Here is a 23543-nt window from a genome sequence, read left to right as displayed (position 1 = left end):
TCACCCTATGTTATAGCTATTACATGAGGAATCGCATCCGGCATATTTATCCATCACTGATCCATTGCCTACGAGCTTTTCACATATTGTTCTACGCTTATTTACTTTTCCGTTGCTATTGTTACAACTACTACAAAACCCAAAAACATTACTTTTGCTACCGTTACTTTTATTATCATACTACTTTTGCTACTAAATACTTTGCTGCAGATACTAAGTTATCCAGGTGTGGTTGAATTGACAACTCAACTGCTAATACTCAAGAATATTCTTTGGCTCCCCTTGTGTCGAATCAATAAATTTGGGTTGAATACTTTACCCTCGAAAGCTGTTGCGATCCCCTACACTTGTGGGTTATCAGTGACCCGCCTGATAAGTACCATGGTTGATCGACGTGATATGGTATGTTATACTTACAAATGCAAATTATCCGATGAAATACTTAGTGTACAGTCCAATGATATGGTATGTTATGTGGAATCTAGTCGATGATATGTTTTAGTGTAGAGTTCGATCACATGCTTATTAGTGTAGAGTCTAAGGAACTATTAATAGTGCAGATAATCCATATATACTTATTTGCAAGAGTATGTGCGAGGCTATTTATTAATTGATATGTTTTTCTTATTCAGAAATTGGCAAAGAGCCTATCTGTGAGTTATGGTATCGAGCCTGATGAAGAAGGCTCAGCTGGACTACGCCTTACTACAAGGGGATCCATCACAACATATGTGTGTGTGTGGCTATATCATCTAGAACTACATATGATGATCGTCGTCGATATCGTCTTGAACTACATATGATGATCGCCGTCGATATGACCTTGTACTACTTGAGGATGCATGTTGACTATGCATGAAATTGTTATCTAGTACTCCCTTCGTTCCAAATTACTCATCGTGGTTTGAACTAAAACCACGATGAGTAATTTGGAACGAAGGGAGTACTACCTAGTACTTTTAATGGTTTATGAATTTGATATCTAGTAGTACCTAGTATCTGAAAGGGAAAGGGGTACAATGGGAAAATGATGAAAGATATAGCAGTAGTGAGGGACAACGAAATTGCTACAGCTAACTAATAGTAGCGCATTCCGCAAAAGCGCTGCTGATATCGTCAACAGTAGTAGCGCGGGTGCGGACCGCGCTACTACTATAAGTTAGCTGTAGCGCCTTATTAGTAGCGCGGCCACCCGCGCTGCTGCTAGCCTCAAAACCCGCGCTACTACTAGGGTTTTCCCTAGTAGTGTGAGGTGGTGATGGCGGCGATGACAGGAAGATGGCAGTGGTGGTGTGCTTCCAGTGAGCACCGCGCTAACCCTAGATCAGTAGGGAGTGTTGGTGGGGTTTGTGGCAGCGATTAACCTCGTCAGTCGTGCCCTGGCCCCTACCTATGTTTATATAGAGTTGGTCACAGGGGCCCACCAACCATGGTTTGGTTGGGCGCCCCCGATCAGGGCACGATGCAAGGGCCCGTTCGACCTGTTGGGCTCGAACGGGAGAGAGATCAACCTAACAGCGTTGCATACACATCTCCAGCCAGCCTGGTTCTTCAAATGCAGCCTCATATGTAGCAGATGCAACCTGTTTGGTTGCCTGCATCATGGAGGGGCACTTTTTTTCGAGGGTACGCCAAAGGCGTACCTTAGCTTTAAGAAGGGAGAAAATATGTACAAGAGTTTTACAATTGCGCTAGTTGGTAGTCACAAGCCGACCGCAACCAAGCCTCCACCCCACTCCTTATGCTACTCCACTACTCAGATATAGGTCGTCCTCAAAATGCTCCTGCCGTAGCCCAAGTCCTCAAATCATCGAAGATCAAGTCCACAGTCTCCCATTCATTCTTGATTTGGCTCGATCCGAACACTCTCGCGTTCCTCTATTTCCAAAGTGTCCAGCAGATGAGCATCATGAATGTGTCAAATCCTTTCCGAATTTGCTTATGTATGCGTTTTCTAGCTTCCGTCCACCATTGCACCAATCGAGATTCATATGTTGGGCAAAGCTCCACCCTCAACCCCATTCTGGTCATGCAATTGTACTACACTTGCCTCGAGAACACACATTGCTGCAAGATGTGGTCAACCGTGTCTTCCTCTTGGTCACAGAAGTTGCATTTGGGCGTTTGGTCTTGCCAACCGTGTCTATCCCTTCTATCCGACGTCCACAATTGATATTGCACAGCCAACCACATGAAGATTTTACGCGCAAGTGGCGCCCAACATTTCCAGATTGCTCCGAAAGAGTGAAATCTCACTCCTCCCTCACAAAGCATCTTGTATGCGGATGATGCGGTGTAGACTCCTGTCACATTCCAAGCCCAAATGGGGTTATCCTCAGTTTGAGCATCCAATTTAACCTCCGATATGACCTCCCAAAGTTCGATGAACTTGGTTAGACCCTCCGTGCATAGGTCACCCACGACGTCGTTCATCCAAGCATGCATGCACATTGCATCACATACCAGTCTCCTATTGGCCACCTTCATACGGACTGTCGCCACAACCAAGGGGGCTAGATCTGTGATGGTTGCACCATGGAGCCACTGATCTTTCCAAAACAAAATTTTGTCTCCCGCTCCAACCTTCCATTTAACCAGGCTCCCAAAAGCTTGGGCAACCTTTTTGTCCACGATCAAGTTGAGCCCTTGCCAAGGCCTGGAAGCATCAATGCGTCTAAGCCACTCCCATCGTAATCTTAGAGCAATGTCGTGCTTAGATAAGTCAATTACACCCAAGCCGCCCAAGTGTTTTGGCCTGCATACCCTTGCCCAGGATACCACACACTTGCCGCCATTCACTTCCTCCGTCACGGCCCTGAAAAAAGCCCGGCAACCTGTGTCCTCTCTTTCCAGAGCCCATTTTGGCGCCTCCGCTACCATAAGATGATGTGTGGCCCGCGCCCTCATGACTTGGTTGAGGAGGATAAGCCTCCCAGGTCTAGTCACCAAGCCCCTTTGCCATCTTGGCAATATGTGTAGGGCCGCATCCACAATCGGCTGCCACTCGGATCTCTTGAGTTGTTTGATGCTTAACTGGTGGCCTGGGTATTTGCATGGAAAGGTGGTGATCTTCCATGGTAGCACCGACTTGACGAGCTCTTCATCCTCTGTCTCAGCTCGGATCATAATTGTCGCTGATTTGGTAAAGTTTACTTTAAGCCCCAATGCCGCTCTGAAGATTGTGAGAGTTTCATTAACGAACAGGAGATCTGGCCATGTTGGTTTGATGAATAGTACTACATCATCGGCGTACAAAGACAAGCGCTGCATTGGGCTACATCCATTGATCGTGCTCATCACTCGAGCCTCATGCGCCTTGATGATAATTTCCGTAAGGACATCCATGGCAATAACAAAAAGCAAAGGGGAAATCGAGTCCCCTTGCCTCAATCCTTTAGCGTGCATGAACTTCTCGCCAGCGCATCCATTTACCAACACTCTTGAGCTGGTCGTGGTAAGAAGAATTGCGATCCAAGATATCCAACGTTCTGAGAAACCTTTGGCTCTTAGCACTTCAAACAAAAACGGCCAAGCCAAGGAGTCAAAAGCTTTTGTAATGTCAAGCTTGAGCAGTACACCTTTCACTTTCCTTCGGTGCATCGAGCGCGCCATTTGCCTCACTAACAGAAAGTTATCGTGCAAGCATCGCCCCTTGATGAAAGCGGACTAGTTCGCCTGGACTAGCTCTCCCATGCGCGGTCTCAGCCTTGCAGTCAGAAGTTTGGAAGCAATCTTGGGCATGCTATGTGAGGGAGTCCTGGCTTAGGGGGTATCCGGACAGCCGGACTCTATACTTCGTCCGGACTATTGGAGCGTGAAGATACAAGACTCAAGACTCCATCCTGTGTCCGGATGGGACTCTCCTTTGCGTGGAAGACAAGCTTGGCGATCCGGATATTATGTTTCCTTCTTTGTAACCGACTCCATGTAAACCCTAGCCCTCTCCGGTGTCTATATAAACCACAGAGGTTTGTCCTTAGAAGGACGATCACAATAATAATCATCATAGGCTAGCTTCTAGGGTTTAGCCTCTACGATCTCGTGGTAGATCTACTCTTGTACTACTCATATCATCAATACCAATCAAGCAGGAAGTAGGGTTTTACCTCCATCGAGAGGGCCCGAACCTGGGTAAACATTGTGTCCCTTGCCTCCTGTTACCATCAACCTAAGACGCACAGATCGGGACCCCCTACCCGAGATCCGCCGGTTTTGACACCGACATTGGTGCTTTCATTGAGAGTTCCTCTGTGTCGTTGCTGCAAGGCTCGATGGCCCGTATCGTTGTCAAGGACAACATCACCTCGGGGGAGCGCTAGCTGTAGGCCAAACTCTCCGACTTGGAGGCTTCATTATGGCCGCCTCATCGGCTGTCATGCCGACGACGACGACCTCTCGGGTCATCACACATAGCCTCCATGTCAATTCGGAACTCGCCGAACAGATGAATCCAATCGAGCTCTCCTCCCTTAACGGGCTCTTGGATCGCATCGCTGCTCTGGGAGTCACCACAGACTATGACCGGATTGGGCTTAAACCTGACCAAAGGGACATTAAATCCCCGCCGGTCACCCACGATATAGCGGTAGTGGAGGAGCCACATACGCATTACCCCTCTATCTTGAGGACGAGTTATGTCCGGATCACCGAGCTCCCTGAGCCGGACACCCGCTCAAGGGAAGACATGGCCCAGACCCCGGACTTAGAATCGGTTATTGGGCCGAAGAAATTGGGCAGCATTCCGGATCCCGAGCTGTCAAGCCCGGAAACTTCCCTGCCCCAGGGCGTTAGATCGGATTAGAATCCAGATTCAGCTACACCCACCCACCCCTACTTAAAACCTCTCTCCCATATCAGACAAGATCCCCAAGAGACAGTACATCGCTACTGGGCCAGATTCCTCCTTGTACTAAACAAGGTCAAGGACTGTCGTGAGGAGGACGCAGTCTCAATTTTTTGCAAAAATTGCACGAACAAAGGAATCCTTAATGCTATAAGTCGCCGTGACATAACACACTTCGCGGACTTGGCAATCATAGTACAAAAGTACTGTGCGATGGAAAGCGCCTGGAAAACCCAAACAAAATTTTGGGATAATTCGGCTCTCACTAAAACCTTTGTCCGAGCTAAACGGACGAACTCTTGAAAGACGGCCGACTCAACTCCCAAGAAACCAAAGCCCACCCCAGGGCGTGGAACCGTATTGGAGGAATGGCTCAACGGGCCATGTAAACTCCACAGCACGCCGGACACTACACCAACACATAGCCTTAGAGCATGTTGGATACTCCGGCAGGTAGCAAAAAGTGGCGAGGGTCTTCTTGTAAGCCATAAAGCAGAATAACGTCCCGCCAAAGAAAAACTTACAGTACTAATAGTCTTCGAGACTTTTGCCTCAAACAACAAGCGCAGGCGAGCTCATCGAAGCTCCGCTGAAATCTGCCATGTGGCAAAAATAAATCCGTGGGACGACACTGCTATAACTTTCAATGCTAGTGATGAACCTCAATTCTAGATCGTCCGGGCACCAGCCGCTTTGGTCCTTAGCCCAATCGTAGACGGCCTTCGGCTCACTAAAGTACTCATGGATGGCGGAAGCGGATTAAACTTGATCTATGTAGAAACACTCGGCAAGATGGAAATCGATAAGAGCCGCATTGAGCAAAGCGGCACAACCTTCAGGGGAATCATCCCTAGTCGGGAAGCACGGTGTGCGTGAAAAATCACACTCGATGTGGTATTCGGCACTCCGGAGAACTACAGGTCTGAAGAAATCACATTCCAAGTGGATCCTTCTAGCAGCGGATACCACGCCCTTCTAGGGCGGGACACGTTTACAAGCTTTTAAGCCATACCCCATTACGGGTACATGAAGCTTAAAATGCCCGGACCCAACGGAATCATCACTCTAGCCAGTGATCCGGACGTCGCACTTCGCGCCGAAAACAAAACCGCAGCACTAGCCCTGGAAGCTTTATCAGAAGCCCTAGCAGCCGAAGAACTAACAACGCTACGTGCCACCGTGGACAGGGACGACGTGATACTCGACAAGCGACCCAAGTCCACCTCATTCAAACCCGCAGACGAAATAGTCAAATTCCAGGTCCATCCAACGGACCCCACGAAGACAGCTTCCATCGGGACACAGTTAAACCCCACAATGGGCGCCGCACTGCGAGACTTCCTGCGAGAGAATTGGGACATTTTCGCCTGGCACCCTTCGGACATGTCGGGCATCCCACGCAGACTGGACGAACACAACCTTAATATACTAAAAGGATACAAGCCTGTCAAGCAGACTCTAAGGCGCTTTTCAGAGCCCAAATGGCAAGCCATGGGGGAAGAGCTAGCCAAACTGCTCGAGGCTAGATTCATCAGAGATATCAAGCATCCGGATTGGCTCGCAAATCTGGTAATGGTACCAAAGAAAGACAAATCCCTGTATAATCCATAGAGAAGTTGGAGTACAGTAGGTTTACTACCAATATAAATAAATAATGAGTTCATTATAGTACCTTAAGTAGTTCTTTGTTTTCTTTCTCTAACGGAGCTCACGAGATTTCTGTTGAGTTTTGTGTTGTGAAGTTTTAAAGTTTTGGGTGAATTCTTTTGATGGATTATGGAACAAGGAGTGGCAAGAGCCTAAGCTTGGGGATGCCCATGGCACCCCCAAGATAATCCAAGGACACAAAAAAGCCAAAGCTTGGGGATGCTCCGGAAGGCATCCCCTCTTTCGTCCACTTCCATCGGTAATTTACTTGGAGCTATATTTTTATTCACCACATGATATGTGTTTTGCTTGGAGCATCTTGTATCATTTGCGTCTTTGCTTGTTAGTTTACCACAATCATCCTTGATGTACACACCTTTTGAGAGATCCATACATGAATTGGAATTTGTTTGAATAGTCTATGTGCTTCACTTATATCTTTTGAGCTTGATAGTTTTGCTCATAGTGCTTCACTTATATCTTTTGAGCGTGATAATTTTTGCTATAGTACTTCACTTATATCTTTTAGAGCATGGTGGTGGATTTGTTTTAAAGAAACTATCGATCTCTCATGCTTCACTTAGATTATTTTGAGAGTTGTTAATAGCATGGTAATTTGCTTAATGTTAATATACTTGGTATTCAAGATATGTGAAACTTTCTTTTGAGTGAATTGAATACTAAGATAAGTTTGGTGCTTGATAATTGTTTTGAGATATGGAGGTGATAATATCAAAGTCGTGCTAGTTGAGTAATTATGAATTTGAGAAATGCTTGTGTTGAAGTCTGCAAGTCCCGTAGCATGCACGTATGGTTAAAGTTGTGTAACAAATTTGAAACATGAAGTGTACCTGGCTTGTGCATCCTTATGAGTGGCGGTCGGGGACGAGCGATGGTCTTTTCCTACCAATCTATCCCCCTAGGAGCATGCACGTAGTACTTGATTTTTGATGACTTCTAAATTTTTGCAATAAGTATATGAGTTCTTTTGACTAATGTTGAGTCCATGGATTATACGCACTCTCACCTTTCTGCCTTTGCTAGCCTCTTCGGTACCGTGCATTGCCCTTTCTCACCTTGAGAGTTGGTGCAAACTTCGCCGGTGCATCCAAACCCCGTGATATGATACGCTCTATCACACATAAACCTCCTTATATCTTCCTCAAAACAGCCACCATACCTACCTATCATGGCATTTCCATAGCCATTCCGAGATATATTGCCATGCAACTTCCATCATCATCATCATCATGACATACATTACTTTTGTCATATTGCCATTGCATGATCATGTAGTTGACATCGTATTTGTGGAAAAGCCACCATGCATTATTTTTCATACATGTCACTCTTGATTCATTGCACCATCCCGGTACACTGCCTGAGGCATTCATATAGAGTCATATCTTGTTCTAAGTTTCGAGTTGTAATCCTTATGTTGTAATCAATAGAAGTGTGATGATCATCATTGTTAGAGCATTGCCCAAAAAGAAAAAAAAGAAAAAAGAAAAAAAGAAAGGCCAAAAAAAAAGAAAGGCCCAAAAGAAAAGAAAAGAAAAGAAAAAGGGGCAATGCTACTATCTCTTTTTCCACACTTGTGCTTCAAAGTAGCACCTTGTCCTTCATGTAGTGAGTCTCATATATTGTGCTTCAAAGTAGCACCTTGTCCTTCATGTAGTGAGTCTCATATATTGTGCTTCAAAGTAGCACCTTGTTCTTCATGTAGTGAGTCTCATAAAGTTGTCCTTTTTATACTAGTGGGAATTTTTCATTATAGAACTTGGCTTGTATATTCCTACGATGGGCTTCCTCAAATGCCCTAGGTCTTCATGAGCAAGCGAGTTGGATGCACACCCACTAGTTTTCTTTTGTTGAGCATTCATAGCTCTAGTGCATCCGTTGCATGGCAATCCCTACTCCTCATGTTGACATCAATTGATGGGCATCTCCATAGCCCGTTGATTAGCCTCGTCAATGTGAGACTTTCTCCTTTTTTGTCTTCTCCACACAATCCCCATCATCATATTCTATTCCACCCATAGTGCTATATCCATGGCTCACGCTCATGTATTGCGTGAAGGTTGAAAAAGTTTGAGATTATTTAAGTATGAAACAATTGCTTGGCTTGTCATCGGGGGTATAGAAGTTGGGAACATCTTTGTGTGACGAAAATGAAGCATAGCCTAACTATATGATTTTATAGGAATGAACTTTCTTTTGCCATGTTATTTTGAGAAGACATGATTGCTTTGATTAGTATGCTTGAAGTATTATTATTTTTATGTCAATATGAACTTTTGTCTTGAATCTTTCAGATGTGAATATTCATATCACAATTAAGAAGATTCACATTGAAATTATGCCAAAGTATCACTCCGCATCAAAAATTCTTTTTTATCATTTACCTACTCGAGGACGAGCAGGAATTAAGCTTGGGGATGCTTGATACGTCTCCAACGTATCTATAATTTTTTATTGCTCCATGCTACTTTATCTACTGTTTTGGACTATATTGGGCTTTATTTTACACTTTTATATTATTTTTGGGACTAACCTATTAACCGGAGGCCCAGCCCAGAATTGCTGTTTTTTTGCCTATTTCAGTGTTTCGAAGAAACGGATCAAATTGAGTCCAAACGGAATGAAACCTTCGGGAACGTGATTTTCTCACCAAATGTGATCCAGGAGACTTGGACCCTGCTCCAAGGAACAAAAGAGGCGGTCACGAGGGTGGGGGCGCGCTCCCCTACCTCGTGGGCCCCCTGTTGCTCCACTGACGTACTCCTTCCTCCTATATATACCTACGTATCCCCAAACGATCAAAATAGGAGCCAAAAACCTAATTCCACCGCCGCAACCTTCTGTATCCACGAGATCCCATCTTGGGGCCTGTTCCGGAGCTCCACCGGAGGGGGCATCCACCACGGAGGGCTTCTACATAAACACCATAGCCCCTCCAATGAAGTGTGAGTAGTTTACTTCAGACCTTCGGGTCCATAGCTAGTAGCTATATGGCTTCTTCTCTCTTTTTGGATCTCAATACAATGTTCCCCCCCTCTCTCGTGGAGATCTATTTGATGTAATCTTCTTCTTTTTGCGGTGTGTTTGTTGAGACTGATTAATTGTGGGTTTATGATCGAGTATTATCTATGGAAAATATTTGAATCTTCTCTGAATTATTTTATGTATAATTGAGTTATCTTTGCAAGTCTCTTCGAATTATCCTTTTTGGTTTGGCCAACTAGATTGGTAGTTCTTGCAATGGGAGAAGTGCTTAGCTTTGGGTTCAATCTTGCGGTGTCCTTTCCAAGTGACAACAGGGGCAACAAGGCACATATTGTATTGTTGCCATCGAGGATAACAAGATGTTTTTTATCATATTGCATGGATTTATCCCTCTACATCATGTCATCTTGCTTAAGGCATTACTCTTTTTTTAACTTAATACTCTAGATGCATGCTGGATAGCGGTCGATGAGTGGAGTAATAGTAGTAGATGCATGCTGGATAGCGGTCGATGAGTGATGCCTATATACATGATCATTACCTAGATATGCTCATAACTATGCTCAATTCTGTCAATTGCTCAACAATAATTTGTTCACCCACCGTAGAATATCTATGCTCTTGAGAGAAGCCACTAGTGAAACCTATGGCCCCAGGGTCTATTCTCATCATATCAATCTCTATCGCTTTATTACTTGCTTTGTTTTTACTTTGCCTTTTACTTTTTACCTTGCATCTATCTATCAAAAATACCAAAAATGTTATTTATCATATCTATCAGATCTCACTCTTGTAAGTGACCGTGAAGGGATTGACAACCCCTAATCACGTTGGTTGCGAGTAGCTATCGTTTTGTGTAGGTACGAGGGACTTGTGCGTGGTCTCCTACTGTATTGATACCTTGGTTCTCAAAAACTGAGGGAAGTACTTACGCTACTTTGCTGCATCATCCTCTCCTCTTCGGGGAAATCCAACGCAGTGCTCAAGAGGTAGCAACGACCTGTGCATAAATTGATCCTTAAAACAGTTGTTCCAACCATTTCAAGTCTCAGGGGCTACTGCTATACATGTTTATCAAATTTTCTTACCCGTATATCTTTGGTATACTGGTCCGTTGCTCGGGCGAGCCCACCTTGAGCAGCTCGGATGTACGTGCCTCCCGAATTGAAAGCATTAAATGCCTCTTCGGAAAAGATGTTGTGGCGAAGTACGGCTCGTCGGCGCCGGTGATTCATTGTGCTCTCTACTTCAGAATTCGTGGTGGAGAGCATACTCTGCGTCCTCTGTCGGAGGAAAATGCGGCATCGGCCCCACGTCCGCCTCCTCTAACGAAGCCGGCTCTGGAATCCGGCTGGTAGAGGCGTGATTGGCAGGATCCCCGGATATAGTCCGGCTACTCCTCTTCCTGCCAGGACACGAAGGGCGCTGTCGCATTTCAAATACACTAATCACAGAAAAGGTTTTTACCTTACCTCTGTAGCGGCGTTTCAGCCCTAACTGCCTTCCTCTATAGCCTGCCCGATTCGGACACCCGTTGCCGACGAGCTCCTAGGGGCTCGGCCCCGCGTTCCGATCGTCGTCTCTACAAAAACACGACACTTCAGGTGCAAGGCATGACATTAGAAAGGAATCCTCTTCGGAGGATAAGGTTTTTGGGTTGGCTTACACGTGACGCGGGTAGCAGTCCGGGATAGTCGCCTGTAATAGCCACTGAGGCGCCATCGCAGCTCGCCTGATAAAATGTCCCGTTGACAAGCTCCACAGTAATGTCCGGATCTTCTTCGAGCCCTGGATCGAGGGCCCTCCCGGGGTCCTCTGGCTGCGGGGAGGGGCTGGAGATTCCTTCTACGGACCTCCTCAGTTCCTGCTCAAAAATATCGGGGTAAATAATCTTGGCAAAGAATGCCACAATAGGTAAAGCAGGGGAAAGAATGACGACTTACCCAGCTTGGGGGGTTGTACATAGAAAACCCATCCCGCGGTTTAATGTGAAGGAATTCTTCTTCTTCCCCTTTATATAAATCGGACAATACCCTCGCCAGAGCCTTGGCAGAGTCCGGACCTTTACAACCACAACGGGTGGCATCATCTTCCCCGTTGTAGTGCCACATGGGCTTCCCCCAATATTGGAGCGGCTGCACTCCCTGCATTACGCATATTGCCATGACCTCGACTATCGTCAGCCCGGATTTGGCCAGTAACTTTATCCGGCTCATTAGAAAATGTATTTCTCTGGTATCCTCCTCTTGGGGGCCCCGAGGGCGCCAGCTTCGACGCGTCTTCAGCAGAGCATTGTTGAACTTAGGGAGACCTGTCCGGACTGGATCCGGAAGGGGAACATCGTCAACATAAAACCACTCCGAGGGCCAGTTCTCCGGTGCCTTCTTGGAAGTGCCGGATAGGTATCCGGTCTCGGCGATGCGCCATACTTCGACTCCGCCCACTTGACATAGGGATTCTCCCTGGTTGCGAGGGACAAGGCAGAACAACTTCTTCCATAACCCAAAGTGAGCCTCGCAGCCTAGGAATAGCTCACAAAGGGCGACGTATCCTGCTATATGCAGCACAGAGGCAGGGGTGAGGTTGTGCAACTGAAGGCCGTAGAACTCCAGAAGCCCGCGAAGAAATGGGTGGATAGGAAACTCGACGCCCCTTAGCAGATGCGGGATGAGGCATATTCGCTCCTCTGGGGAAGGATTAGGAGATCCCTCCGCTTGCTCGCCGCCATTATAAGTGGTTATTCCGGCTCGGACGGAGACCATGAACGCCGGTGGGAGAAACCCTTGGGTCTGTAACTCTATCAAATGACCGTGAGGAACTGAACAATCTTCTCAGTCACCCGGCCTGGAGCGAGGAGAGCGAGAAGAAGAGCTGAGACGACCGGCCATGTTGGAATGGTTTTTCCGGAGCGCTCTGTTGGATGCTTGCTCGAGGGAAGAGGATGAGGTTTGGATCTGAGAATCCCCGTCTCCTCAAATAGACGGTCAACCTGCCGGACCAAGGGGTGGCAAATGCAAAAATGCCTTGACCCCTCGCATTCACTCAACACGTGGAAAGGGTCATTATTGAGGCACAGAAGCCGAGGAGTATAACATTAATGGGAAGCCGAACACAGTTCGTCGTAACAGGTACTTTGGAGTATTCGGAGATGGAACCCGCCTTGCAATGCCGAAGACAAGACCGCGCGCCGGACTCATCGTCATTGAAGCCTGGTTCAGGGGCTACTGAGGGAGTCCTAGATTAGGGGGTATCCGGACAGCCGGACTCTATACTTCGTCTGGACTATTGGAGCGTGGAGATACAAGACTCAAGACTCCGTCCCGTGTCCGGATGGGACTCTCCTTTGCGTGGAAGACAAGCTTGGCGATCCGGATATTATGTTTCCTTCTTTGTAACCGACTCCATGTAAACCCTAACCCTCTCCGGTGTCTATATAAACTGGAGAGGTTGGTCCTTAGAAGGACGATCACAATCATAATCATCATAGGCTAGCTTCTAGGGTTTAGCCTCTACGATCTCGTGGTAGATCTACTCTTGTACTACTCATATCATCAATATCAATCAAGCAGGAAGTAGGGTTTTACCTCCATCGAGAGGGCCCGAACCTGGGTAAACATTGTGTCCCTTGCCTCCTGTTACCATCAGCCTAAGACGCACAGATCGGGACCCCCTACTCGAGATCCGCCGGTTTTGACACCGACACTATGCACTAGGCATATGGGTCTGAAGTCGAATACAGTGCAAGCTTCCGGAGACTTCGGCAGAAGAGTGATCAAAGCTTGGTTTCGCCTCCCAAAACCCCTTCCATTTCCAACAAAAAGCTTGTGAATCGCGGCAATGAGATCCACCTTGATCACCTCCCAAGCTTTCTGAAAAAACAAGCCTATGAACCCATCCGACCCAGGTGCCTTATCCGAGGGCATGCCCTTAATAACTGCCCAAATCTCGTCCTCACAAAACACTCTGTCCTGCTCAGAGAGGTCAATGTGACTGACTCCCAATCCCTCCAAGTCCAGAGTGAATTCTCGTGCCACATCCTTGCCCGACAGGTCATTATAAGCTTTGTAAAAGGCTTCCTCCTTTTCTTTCTGATCGGTGATAATACGACCATCCATATGCAAAGAAGGGATGTAATTCTTCATACGTCCCCCATTCGCCACCAAGTGAAACAACTACGTGTTTGCATGCCCTTCTTGTAGCCATGTTATCCTCGACCTTTGCCTAGCAATGGTCCTTTCTAAGGAAGCCAACCCTAGCACAAGCTGCTTAAGGGTTCTTCTAAGCCACTCTCCTCCTCCGTAAGCATACAATTTTCCTGGGCGCAGTCGAACCGCATGATGACAATGTTTGCGATGGCTATTTGCAGCTTGATATTTCCTATATCCTTTTGACCCTATGTGGCAAGAGCTCTAGTCGTGTTATGAAGCAAGATATCAAGCCGCATGAAAGGATCGGTGATATCCGGATCACAGGTCCAAGCCTCTTTGACGACATCAAGAAAACCATCCATTTTGACCCAAAACTTCTCGAAGCGGAACCTCCTCCTAATGTGCACGGACTCTTGGAGTGTGAGGTGTAAAGGACAATGATCCGAGTACTCAGTGGATAAAGCTTGAAGTAGGCACTCCGGGTGATCGAGCTCCCAATCGACGGAGACGAACGCACGATCTATCTTCATGAGGGTAGGCGTCTCCCTTTCATTGCTCCAAGTGAATTTGCGCTCATGCAAGAAAAGCTCCTTGAGCGCGTTATTGTCGACAAAACATTTAAACTTCCCCATCATTCTCCAATCCAAGTTGGAGTTATTCTTGTCTGCCCCGTAAAGAATAAGGTTGAAGTCATCGATGACAAGCCATGGCCCGGGACTAAGAGATCTCCTCTCCAATAGCTCATTCAGGAAGCTAATCTTTTGATCATCCTGTTGCGGCCCATAAACTATTGTTAACCACCATGGCGTCCCCTCAATAGGTGATACATACCCTGTAATGCAATGAGAATCGTTGACATAGTTTGTCAACCAAACCCTCATGGTGTCCCAAGCCACGAAAATACCTCCTCTAGTCCTCGACGCCGGTAAGTAAGTGAAACCATCCTAATTTGGTCCCATGCATTGCAAGATTACATACTTGTCCACCACTTCTAACTTAGTTTCTAAAATACAAACGGTCGCCGCACGGACAGATTCCACAAACCCTCTAAGTGCCTTCCTCTTGGCTAGATTGTTAAGACCTCTAACATTCCAACATACTAACTCCAAGGCGTTACACGACATCAGGAAATGATGACTCCAACACCACGGCGGCCAACTCCCCTACTGCGCCCATGGAGGGGCACGTACCCCCTGTTGTTTGGTTGCCGTTTTTGTGCTTATGGTGTGAGTAGGTGCAAACTTCAGCTGTCTGGTTGCAAACAACATTTGTGTTTTGCTCACCCCATTCATGTGGTGGCCTTACCACTACATGATCAGCACAACAGCAAGCACATATGAGATCAAACAAAGCAAGCAACCAAATGAAATCAAACAAAGCAAGCAAGAAAATGACAGCAAACTACTTAGATTAACAACAGGGCATCCTCCTTCCCTGCTCCACGCCAGGGTGCTGCTCCTGGACAAAATATTAACAAGTTCCCAGCACAAGTACCATAATCTAGCCACACACCATAAAAGTTCAACACTAACACCTTACTTAACTACATAGCATGCTCAATGTCACCAATGCAGTTGTGCCTGCTGCAACAAAACCTGCACATGACCGATGAGTCGTGGTTGCAGATCTGAACCTTCAATCTGAGTCCTGAGATGCGCACAACGACGAGGTCGCCGGGGACGATCAGGCGGCAGTGGCAGAAGTAGTTCCAGCACCGGTGAAGCACCATGCGCCCCTCGTAGTTCTGGAACTTCACCCAGAACACACATCGCTTGTTCGCCGACAGCCTGATCACGCACGTGAGCTGCTTGATGACCAGCCAGGTGTTCATCACCTCCATGAACTTGCGAGGGACGACAAGCATGGCGAGGTCCTCATTGTCCTTGATCTGCTGGTAGAAGCGCAACGGCTCCCGGGCCCCCTCCTCGTGGCCCTGCCTCGGAGATCGTCCCGTTGAACGAGGCAGGCTCATGAAGGCGATCCTTTTAGGCAGGTCCACCTTCCCGAGCCACCTGTTCGTGGGGATGAAATCCTCGGCGCCCTCAGCTCCGGCCACCACCTGAGCTCCTTTACCCGCCATGTCCCAGTCACTCTTGAATATCTTGTCAGGTAGGATGACAAGTATTAGAGGTGGTTGCAAAATGAACAACCACTGATCAGTGCCATTAGCTCTTCTGCAAATGCCATTGATCAGTTGCACTAGCATTACAACAAATGCCACTGATCAGTGCACAAACTCTTTGCCAAATTCCACTTATCAATGGCACTTGCTCTTGGGCAAATGCCACTGATCAGTGCCATTTGCTCTTGGGCAAGTGCCACTGATCAATGGCACTTGCTCAACTCAAGAGCAAGAGCAACTGATAAGGGGACTTGCCCAACAGCAAGTGGCACTCATTAGTGGTAGTTGCCCATGAGCAAATGCCACTGATCAGTGGCATATGGTATTCTACAACTACCACTCATCAGTGCACTATCCTAAGCATGGAAACATCTAAAAATAGCACCCATGTGCACCCATGCACATTTGGCAGCATCCTAAAATGGTCCTACTACATGCACGTATAACAATGTAGAGCATGCAACACAAACCCTAGCTTGAACATGTATGTAGCAACATGAACAACAACATGAACATGATCCTAACTTGAACATGAACATGCCATTTGCATGAACACATATCCTAGCAAGACCCTAGCATGAACACAGATCCTAGCAAAGCACACTAGCATAGGGGATTCTAGCATTAACACACCTCCTACCATGAATACATATCCTAGGAAAGCACCAGAGCAGAAGAACATTATCCTAGGACACACACTGTAGCAAACAAGAACAGATCGGTCCGATTGGATTCGATTCGGATTACATCCAATCGGACCCCAATCCAATCTAGTCCTATCGAATCCACTAAGTACTAGCACATGCCTGAGAAATAAACCCCCAGTCTACATCTACGAGCAAGCATTGGGGGGTTTGACTCACCGGAGCACACGCAGTCGTAGCGAACCGAGATCGGGGTGAAAACCCCGGCGGGAAGGAGAGAGGTGGCGGAGCAAAGGAGTAGCCGGCCCTGGCGAGGGCCTGCGGCATCGGTCCCGTGCTCATGGCCACGTCGGAGGTCGAGGAGGACGGCGCGCCGACAAGAGAAAACCCTTGGACGGGGGTCAAGAAAACCCCCCTGCCCAATGGGGACCTAAGAAGCGGCAGCTCCGTGGGTGGCACCGACATCGAGCCCAGGACCATGAGGTCCAGAATCGGCGGCAGAGCAGGCACGACTGGCAAAGCATTGGCCGACGCTCATGGTGGCCGGCAGCAGATGGGGGACGACGCTCGCAGCGTCGATGCCAGGTCCCTGCCCGAGTTCTGCAGCCCGGCCACCCAGCACTCCTGGATGCTGGCGATGCGCTGGTCGACGGGGATCAAAGGACGACGCGGCGGTGGGCAAGGCGTAACCATCGGTGGAGAGGAGAGGGAGGGGCGGTGAGGCAGAGAGGGAGCGGTGGGAACAGTGTGGGCGGGGCAGTAACAAGAGAGTGGGGGGGGGGGAGTTATGAGACGTCCCCTCCATCTCCTGCGCTGCACGAAGCGTGCAACCCCCTCGCACACGTGGCCGTGCCGAGCCAGGCTTGCGAGAACAGGCTCAGGCCTGCTTTAAGTTCCGTGCGGGGCACAAAACGCATGCAGCCCAGGCAACCAAACAGGCCACGCACATCCCGCGCGGGCTTGGTGTGGCTGCATGCAGGCAACCAAACGCGCCCCTACTAACGTCGGCGCCGATCTCATTTAATGTCCCCTGACGTTGGAGCTACCAATCTTCTCCAACATGCTCAGGCTGGTCGTAATGGTGAGTATCATGCATATGATACTAGTGTATGATACTACAACCGTAGTGCATAGTATCATGTGCTAATATCATAGATGACTTTATTTATTGTCATGCATGACACATTGTAGCACAACATTTAATATGTTACGGTATCATGATATGATAGTCAACCCACTCTTTAATTTCATGCCACGTTATTAAATTTCCCTAGTTGACATGCATAATACTATCTATGACACTCCCATTACGACTAGCCTCAGTCATCTTTATAATCCAGTGGATCCACCCGAACCCCGCACAGATTTGCCGTTGCTTTCTATGCCATCAGAGCCACTGCCACCAGCCCCATCCCTTCTCCACCATGTTTGCTTCATCGTCCACCGCCGGCCTGGAGGAGATTTTGCTGCTCATTCCATGCCCGACTGTGGCGCATGCATCTACACTTGGATTTTTTGCGGTGGAGTGAACGCCGAACCGGCGCACCGAGATGGTTGGTGATCTGAGACTGGTTCAGCGATTCGCCCAAGCCCGCAGCTTACTTGCACCGAAGAGCTCGTTCAGCGGTTCAGGCGAACCAATCAAGCAGTGGAGTCATCAAGCGGAGCTGGCACGATCTTGTCTAGTGGAGCCACAACCATGGAAGGGTCAGGCTCGCCTGTACCAGGCAGGATCATCGGTGGACATGTCACGACTGCTTGTTATATTAGGTTGCAGAAGGATGGCTGCAGCTGTCAAAATATTGGCACAACCGAGACGCACTCACCCATTAGCGCATCTAGCAACCTTGGCCCGTGGTTTGTATCTGAACATCTCATCAACCACCACCTCCAGGCATCAAATCCAGGCATGTGTCTTGAGGTTCATGCAGATAGATAATTCACATAAAGTTCTTAATCAGTCAGGCAGGAAACATACGTAAACAACACACACTATGTGCCAAGCAGTTCAGTAGAGTGAATTGCAGAAAACGTCGACATTGGAGGCTAGGTTTGCAGGAATCACAATTCTATAGTTTTGTGCAGAAAACCACTAATTTCGAGGCTATTTTTTTTTACAAAAAACACTAGTCGTCGGCTTAGGAGGTTTTGAGCACGATTATGACAGGGGTCCCACTGGACATGGCGATGTGGCAAAGAAAAACGCTAACTACACCCTGATACATTCGTGATTTGCAAAAAGACCCCTGAAAAAAAAGCAATCAGGTCCTCAGTGACCAACGTCTCCCATTGGTCCGGCGGTGGACGCCGCCGGCCACTTCCTCTCCGGGCTACCACCATTGAGAGCCGGGGGAAACGTGGCATGAGGCCGGGATGGACGGTGAGCGTGGCCGACGCCACTGCTGCTCGCGCCCGTGCGGCGGGCATAGCTACTCGCGTCCATCTGGTGTGCCTCCCCGTCACCTAGCTAGTGCCGATGCAGGTGAGCAGCAAGGGCGGCGGCGGCGGCTTGAGCTTCGGCCGCGGTGAGGCGCCCTCTCTCACCAGTCACCACACCTACGCGGGCCAAGGAGCGGGGATTGGGAGGCCGGCGCCGACGCCATGGAGCGAGGGAGAGGAGGAAACGAGCTCCTTGTGAAAGAACTTGGCGCTGACGAGGTTTTGTGCGTGGAGGCGTTGAACTCCGTGGTCGATACGCAACCATCGGGGAACCTGCAGGGCAGCGACGGCGCGCGGTGACGGGTCCGCGACGAAGGACTTGGAGGCAGCTACGGGTCCGGGTACTCGCCGGTGGACGTCGGAGGCGCGGCTGGACGCCGGGAGCAGACCGGATGTGCACGCCGGGGCGAGCTCGGCGGCTGGGCAGCAGGAAGACGATGCCAGATATTTTTTGTTTGCTGCACGAACCTTACCCTCTTCGGTCCTTTTACAGTTTAGTCCATGCTATTTTTTCTATTTGTGATCTGTTATATTTTGCCACGTCGCCCTGTCCAGCGGGACCCTCCTGTCATAATCGTGCTCAAAACGTCCTAAGCTGGCGACTAGTTTTTTTTTTTGGCAAAAAATTAGCCTCAGAATTAGTTGTTTTTGGAACAAAACTTTAGAATTGTGATTCCTGCAAATCTATCCTTCAATGTCGATGTTTTCTGCAATTCACTCCAGTTCAGTAAGGAAGCACAATCAAATAATATCAGCAACACAGGAAGATCTTCATGCAAAGCACAACCATTTTACAGTGCAGATGTTTTACAGACAAGTTCTAATTATTCAGAAAGAACACAGCTTAGTAGTCAGGTACAAGGCAGCTTAAATTTTGGCAAGCAAAGTGCCGCATCTAAACAAAACAAGATCAGATCAGCTCTTCAGCCTGAGCTCAACCGCTTTGTGGTAGTTGTATCGATGATGGCCTTCAATGCCACAATTCTTGCATCTTCCTGGCTTCCGAGGCTGTTTTGGTACATCCCCACGATCAGGACAGGGTATCTGTTTGTGTGCTTGTCACCAAAAATCATGCAAAATCTTGTTATCTTAGTTAGTCCCTCATACAGTGCTTTTATCTGCTTGCCATAGGCTTTCCCGTCTCCTTCCTCTTAGCTGGAGGCAATAAGCCTGTCAACATATCACCCAACTGATTGGCTAAAGTGTTATCATCGTTCCTCATTTCCTCATAACAGTAGGCATTCTGCCTCCCTGTCCCATCTCTGCACCTTCTGGGTGAACCTGGTTCACGACATCCCCATTCTCGATAAGTTGTCATTGTTTTTGCCACAACTGCTTCACGAGACCTCTGATGTACACATCGATATGCTTGTGTGATGGCAAGTGTATTATCTGTCCGTTCGTGGGAGACAATGAATGGTGCTCATCTCGATGCTTCTGTTGTCCTTTAACTGTAACAATCTTATGAGGGTAGGGCATTAACAGCGGCAAGACCGAGTATTTTCAACTATTTGTTTCCCCTGTTAAAATTTTGATAAATCAAAGTCAGTTAACTTCATCACAACTTCCACATGGTGAACTGAAAAATTATAGAACATTGCAAACACAATGGCATACTGCGCAACCACAGACTATCTCTTTCATGCATTTTTCCGGTTTACATTTAGCCTGTTCTTTCCGTATCTAATGCCGAATCCATTCTCCCACGTATATAAATTGTAAAAATCATAGGCCTCACCAAAATGTGTCAAAACGTGTTCCTATCTTTGGCACAATCACCTGGTTCTTCTGCAAATCTTCAGATTGATTTCTCCAGTGCTGTAATCATATCAAGGCGTGGAGCTCTGCCTAGCGTGGCAGCACCAACCTGCACTCTGGAAGCCCAAGCAAATATGTAAACATATTCAGTAACCTTTCACAGTTAAATCAATTAAATTAATGTATCACACACCCAGCTCCAGGAAGAGCTCTATATGACATACCTACCCTCCAGTAAATCTCTATTACGCATCATGTTTGCAACATAATTCAGCCAAGTCTATCATTCTCACTAGTCATGGCATAAATAATATTGCACATACTTAATTCTTTCTACACAAGCTCAATTCAGGACACCGGCGGCAGCTCAACCACCGGCGGCGTCCTCACAAGGTAGTGAATAGCTCCTTGGCGATGTTGTTCAGCTCTTCTAGCAGCATTCTGCTGCTTGCACGAATAACCGACAGAGAAATTAAATCATCCAAAAAACCTAAATAAAAACGGTGGCGAACGGAGCAAGGGCAAGCATATCCGTACCTATTTATCGGCTGGATCAAGAACTCCATGCTCGCTGAAGCACCCAGTCCCCGCAGGAGGTTCCTCTATGGGTTCGCCATCTTCAAGAACGATAGATCCAACTTTGTGAGGTAGGAGACAGCTGCTCTTAGCGCCCCAACTTCTGCATTTACTGCGTGCACTATTGTAGCTATGGGAAAGCACCGGATCTAATGCTGAATCCTTTCTCCCATGAATACAGATTGTAAAAATCATAGGCATCTTCAAGCGTATCGAAGCTGATGCCTAACATTGGCATAATCACATTATCATTGGGGGACTCGGCAAACATGCACACTCATTTCTCCAATGTTGTCATCCTACCTGGATAGGGGGCACGGCCTGGTGCTACAGCACCAACCCTGACCCTGAATTTTTATCAAAAAATGTGCATGCACAATTAGTTACTAAAATAAAAAAACAGAGCATTCCAGATTACAACATGCCTGTAATGAATTTGCATGCATTTTTCAAATGATGTCCCAGAACACAATATATGCACCCTTTATTCATTATTATGTGTTTTGAGCGAGTGATTTTATACCGCACAGACTTGTAATGTCAAATACATCTCCCATCCCCATTCCCATTAATCTATAATCAATTTCCCTGTAATGCATTCCGCATGGATTCCACGGACAAATTAACTATCTGCTTGCTGAATGGACTCCCAAATCTTAGTAGTACTTGAACAACTTAGCCAGAATTTTGTATCAGCGGGGTGTGCCAGTTAAGCATACCTTTGTGTCTAGCCGGGCGTCTGTGGATCAGTTTGCTCTATCGAGTGTTCAGATACTTGCGGCCTATCTGCACTCCCTCCTGGTGTTACAGCCACCGCTGCACAGATCCGCGCCTCCACACTGGAAGCACTCGTCGCCGGCACCTCGCCAGCCGCCGCTGACAAAACAGGATAATGCAAAGGCTCCATGGGTACGTCACTGTCATTCACTTCCTCTATGAGCGTTCTACTGCAGAAACACATGGAAGGTAAGAGAAAGTTAGATCTTGCAGAAGCTCCAAACTCAAATCCAAATCGCGGCCGTTCAAGCACACAAACGGACAGATTCGCACCTGTTGCACAGCTGCATCAAGAACTCCATGAGCGCCGGAGCAGAGACATCGTAACCCCTTCCTTCATCAGTTCGGACTTTTGGATGAGTTGGCAACCTGCATCTGGCTTCGCCCAGCCGCTGTTGCTGGCCCCTGGTACCCAACAGTTCCGGCTGGCCCATGGCGCTGGTTCCTCTAAAGTATCTGCATCGGCACCGAACTATGACGTTGCTTCCTACGCTGCTGCCGTGCCGCCGTCGCATCCCGAAATCGCACAGGTTGCCCCATGGCTGCCCCATGCCGCGCCGTCGGTGTCGTGCGCGTTGGTGACAGTGCCTCCTACTGGCGCATCTCCTTCATATGGGGCACCCTACGGGTCATCTACGGAGTTGCTACCGAGCGTCCCCCCGGGCTTCTATGCCGCGCCACCGCCACCTTTGAATTATGGTGTGTCTCATACGCCATTCTACTTTGCGCATCTCATCCCGGTGAAGCTGACGACGTATAACTATATGTCGTGGTGCGCTTAGGTGTTACCGCTTCTTCCACTACAAAAAAATACACTTCCGTGATGGTACATGTTTGTCACAGTAGGTCACATTTTCTGTCATGCATGTACATCCATGACGATTTTATGACAGAATCAAGATAGTCACACCTGTGCTGTCGTAGAAGTGTTCCATGACAGTACCAAAATTATCATCACGGAAGTGTCCACTTCCATGACGATAAATGGCGCGTCATGGAAGTGCTTTCATCAAGGGTGACCGACATGTGGCATCCACCATAACGGCTTGCCGATAAGCTATCGGGTCCGGTTTTGGATCCGATAACCCGCTAACAACCATGACCAATGCCCATTTTCCACGTGTACAATTCTCATTGGCCGACGGAACCACATGTCAGCTCCGCGTTGGCACAGGTGTCACTCATCCAATGGTCGAGATGCGCCTATCATATGTTGACATGTGGACGGGCCTAAAAGTGGCCCATAAAGTTTAAATGGGTCGGCCCAACTAAATGCCCACAAGATTTAGCGGACCATAATGGGCCGGCCCAGCTAAAGGCCCACAAGATTTTGCAAACCATAATGGGCCGACCCAGCTTAAGGCCCACAAGATTTTGCAGACCATAATGGGTCGGCCCAGCTAAACCTGTCATCATCGCGGCCCATGGTCACTTCTGGCCCGTTAACCGTCCACTAAGTATTTGGGCCGAATTAGGGCCCGGTGTATTTCCTGCCTGTTAAAGGTCCTGCTTCATTTGGGCCCATTTACAAGCCATTGAAACTTTCGGCCCATAAACGGCCGTGAAGGATTTGGGTCATATTC

At 47.9% G+C, this 23543-nt stretch overlaps 1 long non-coding RNA gene across 1 annotated transcript; it reads right to left on the bottom strand.

Annotated features, from left to right (window-relative positions):
* Positions 1–19598: 19598 nt before the first annotated feature.
* Positions 19599–22062, bottom strand: LOC123115901 (uncharacterized). Its single transcript, XR_006456817.1, has 3 exons — positions 21903–22062; positions 21145–21530; positions 19599–20723 (listed from the first exon to the last, which is right to left on the bottom strand). It is a non-coding gene; the product is annotated as an uncharacterized lncRNA (long non-coding RNA).
* Positions 22063–23543: the final 1481 nt, after the last annotated feature.

This window comes from Triticum aestivum, chromosome 5B (assembly GCF_018294505.1).
Source record: "Triticum aestivum cultivar Chinese Spring chromosome 5B, IWGSC CS RefSeq v2.1, whole genome shotgun sequence".
NCBI lineage: Eukaryota > Viridiplantae > Streptophyta > Magnoliopsida > Poales > Poaceae > Triticum > Triticum aestivum.
Note: the sequence above shows the minus strand (reverse complement) of the source record. Positions and strands in the feature narration are given on the sequence as shown.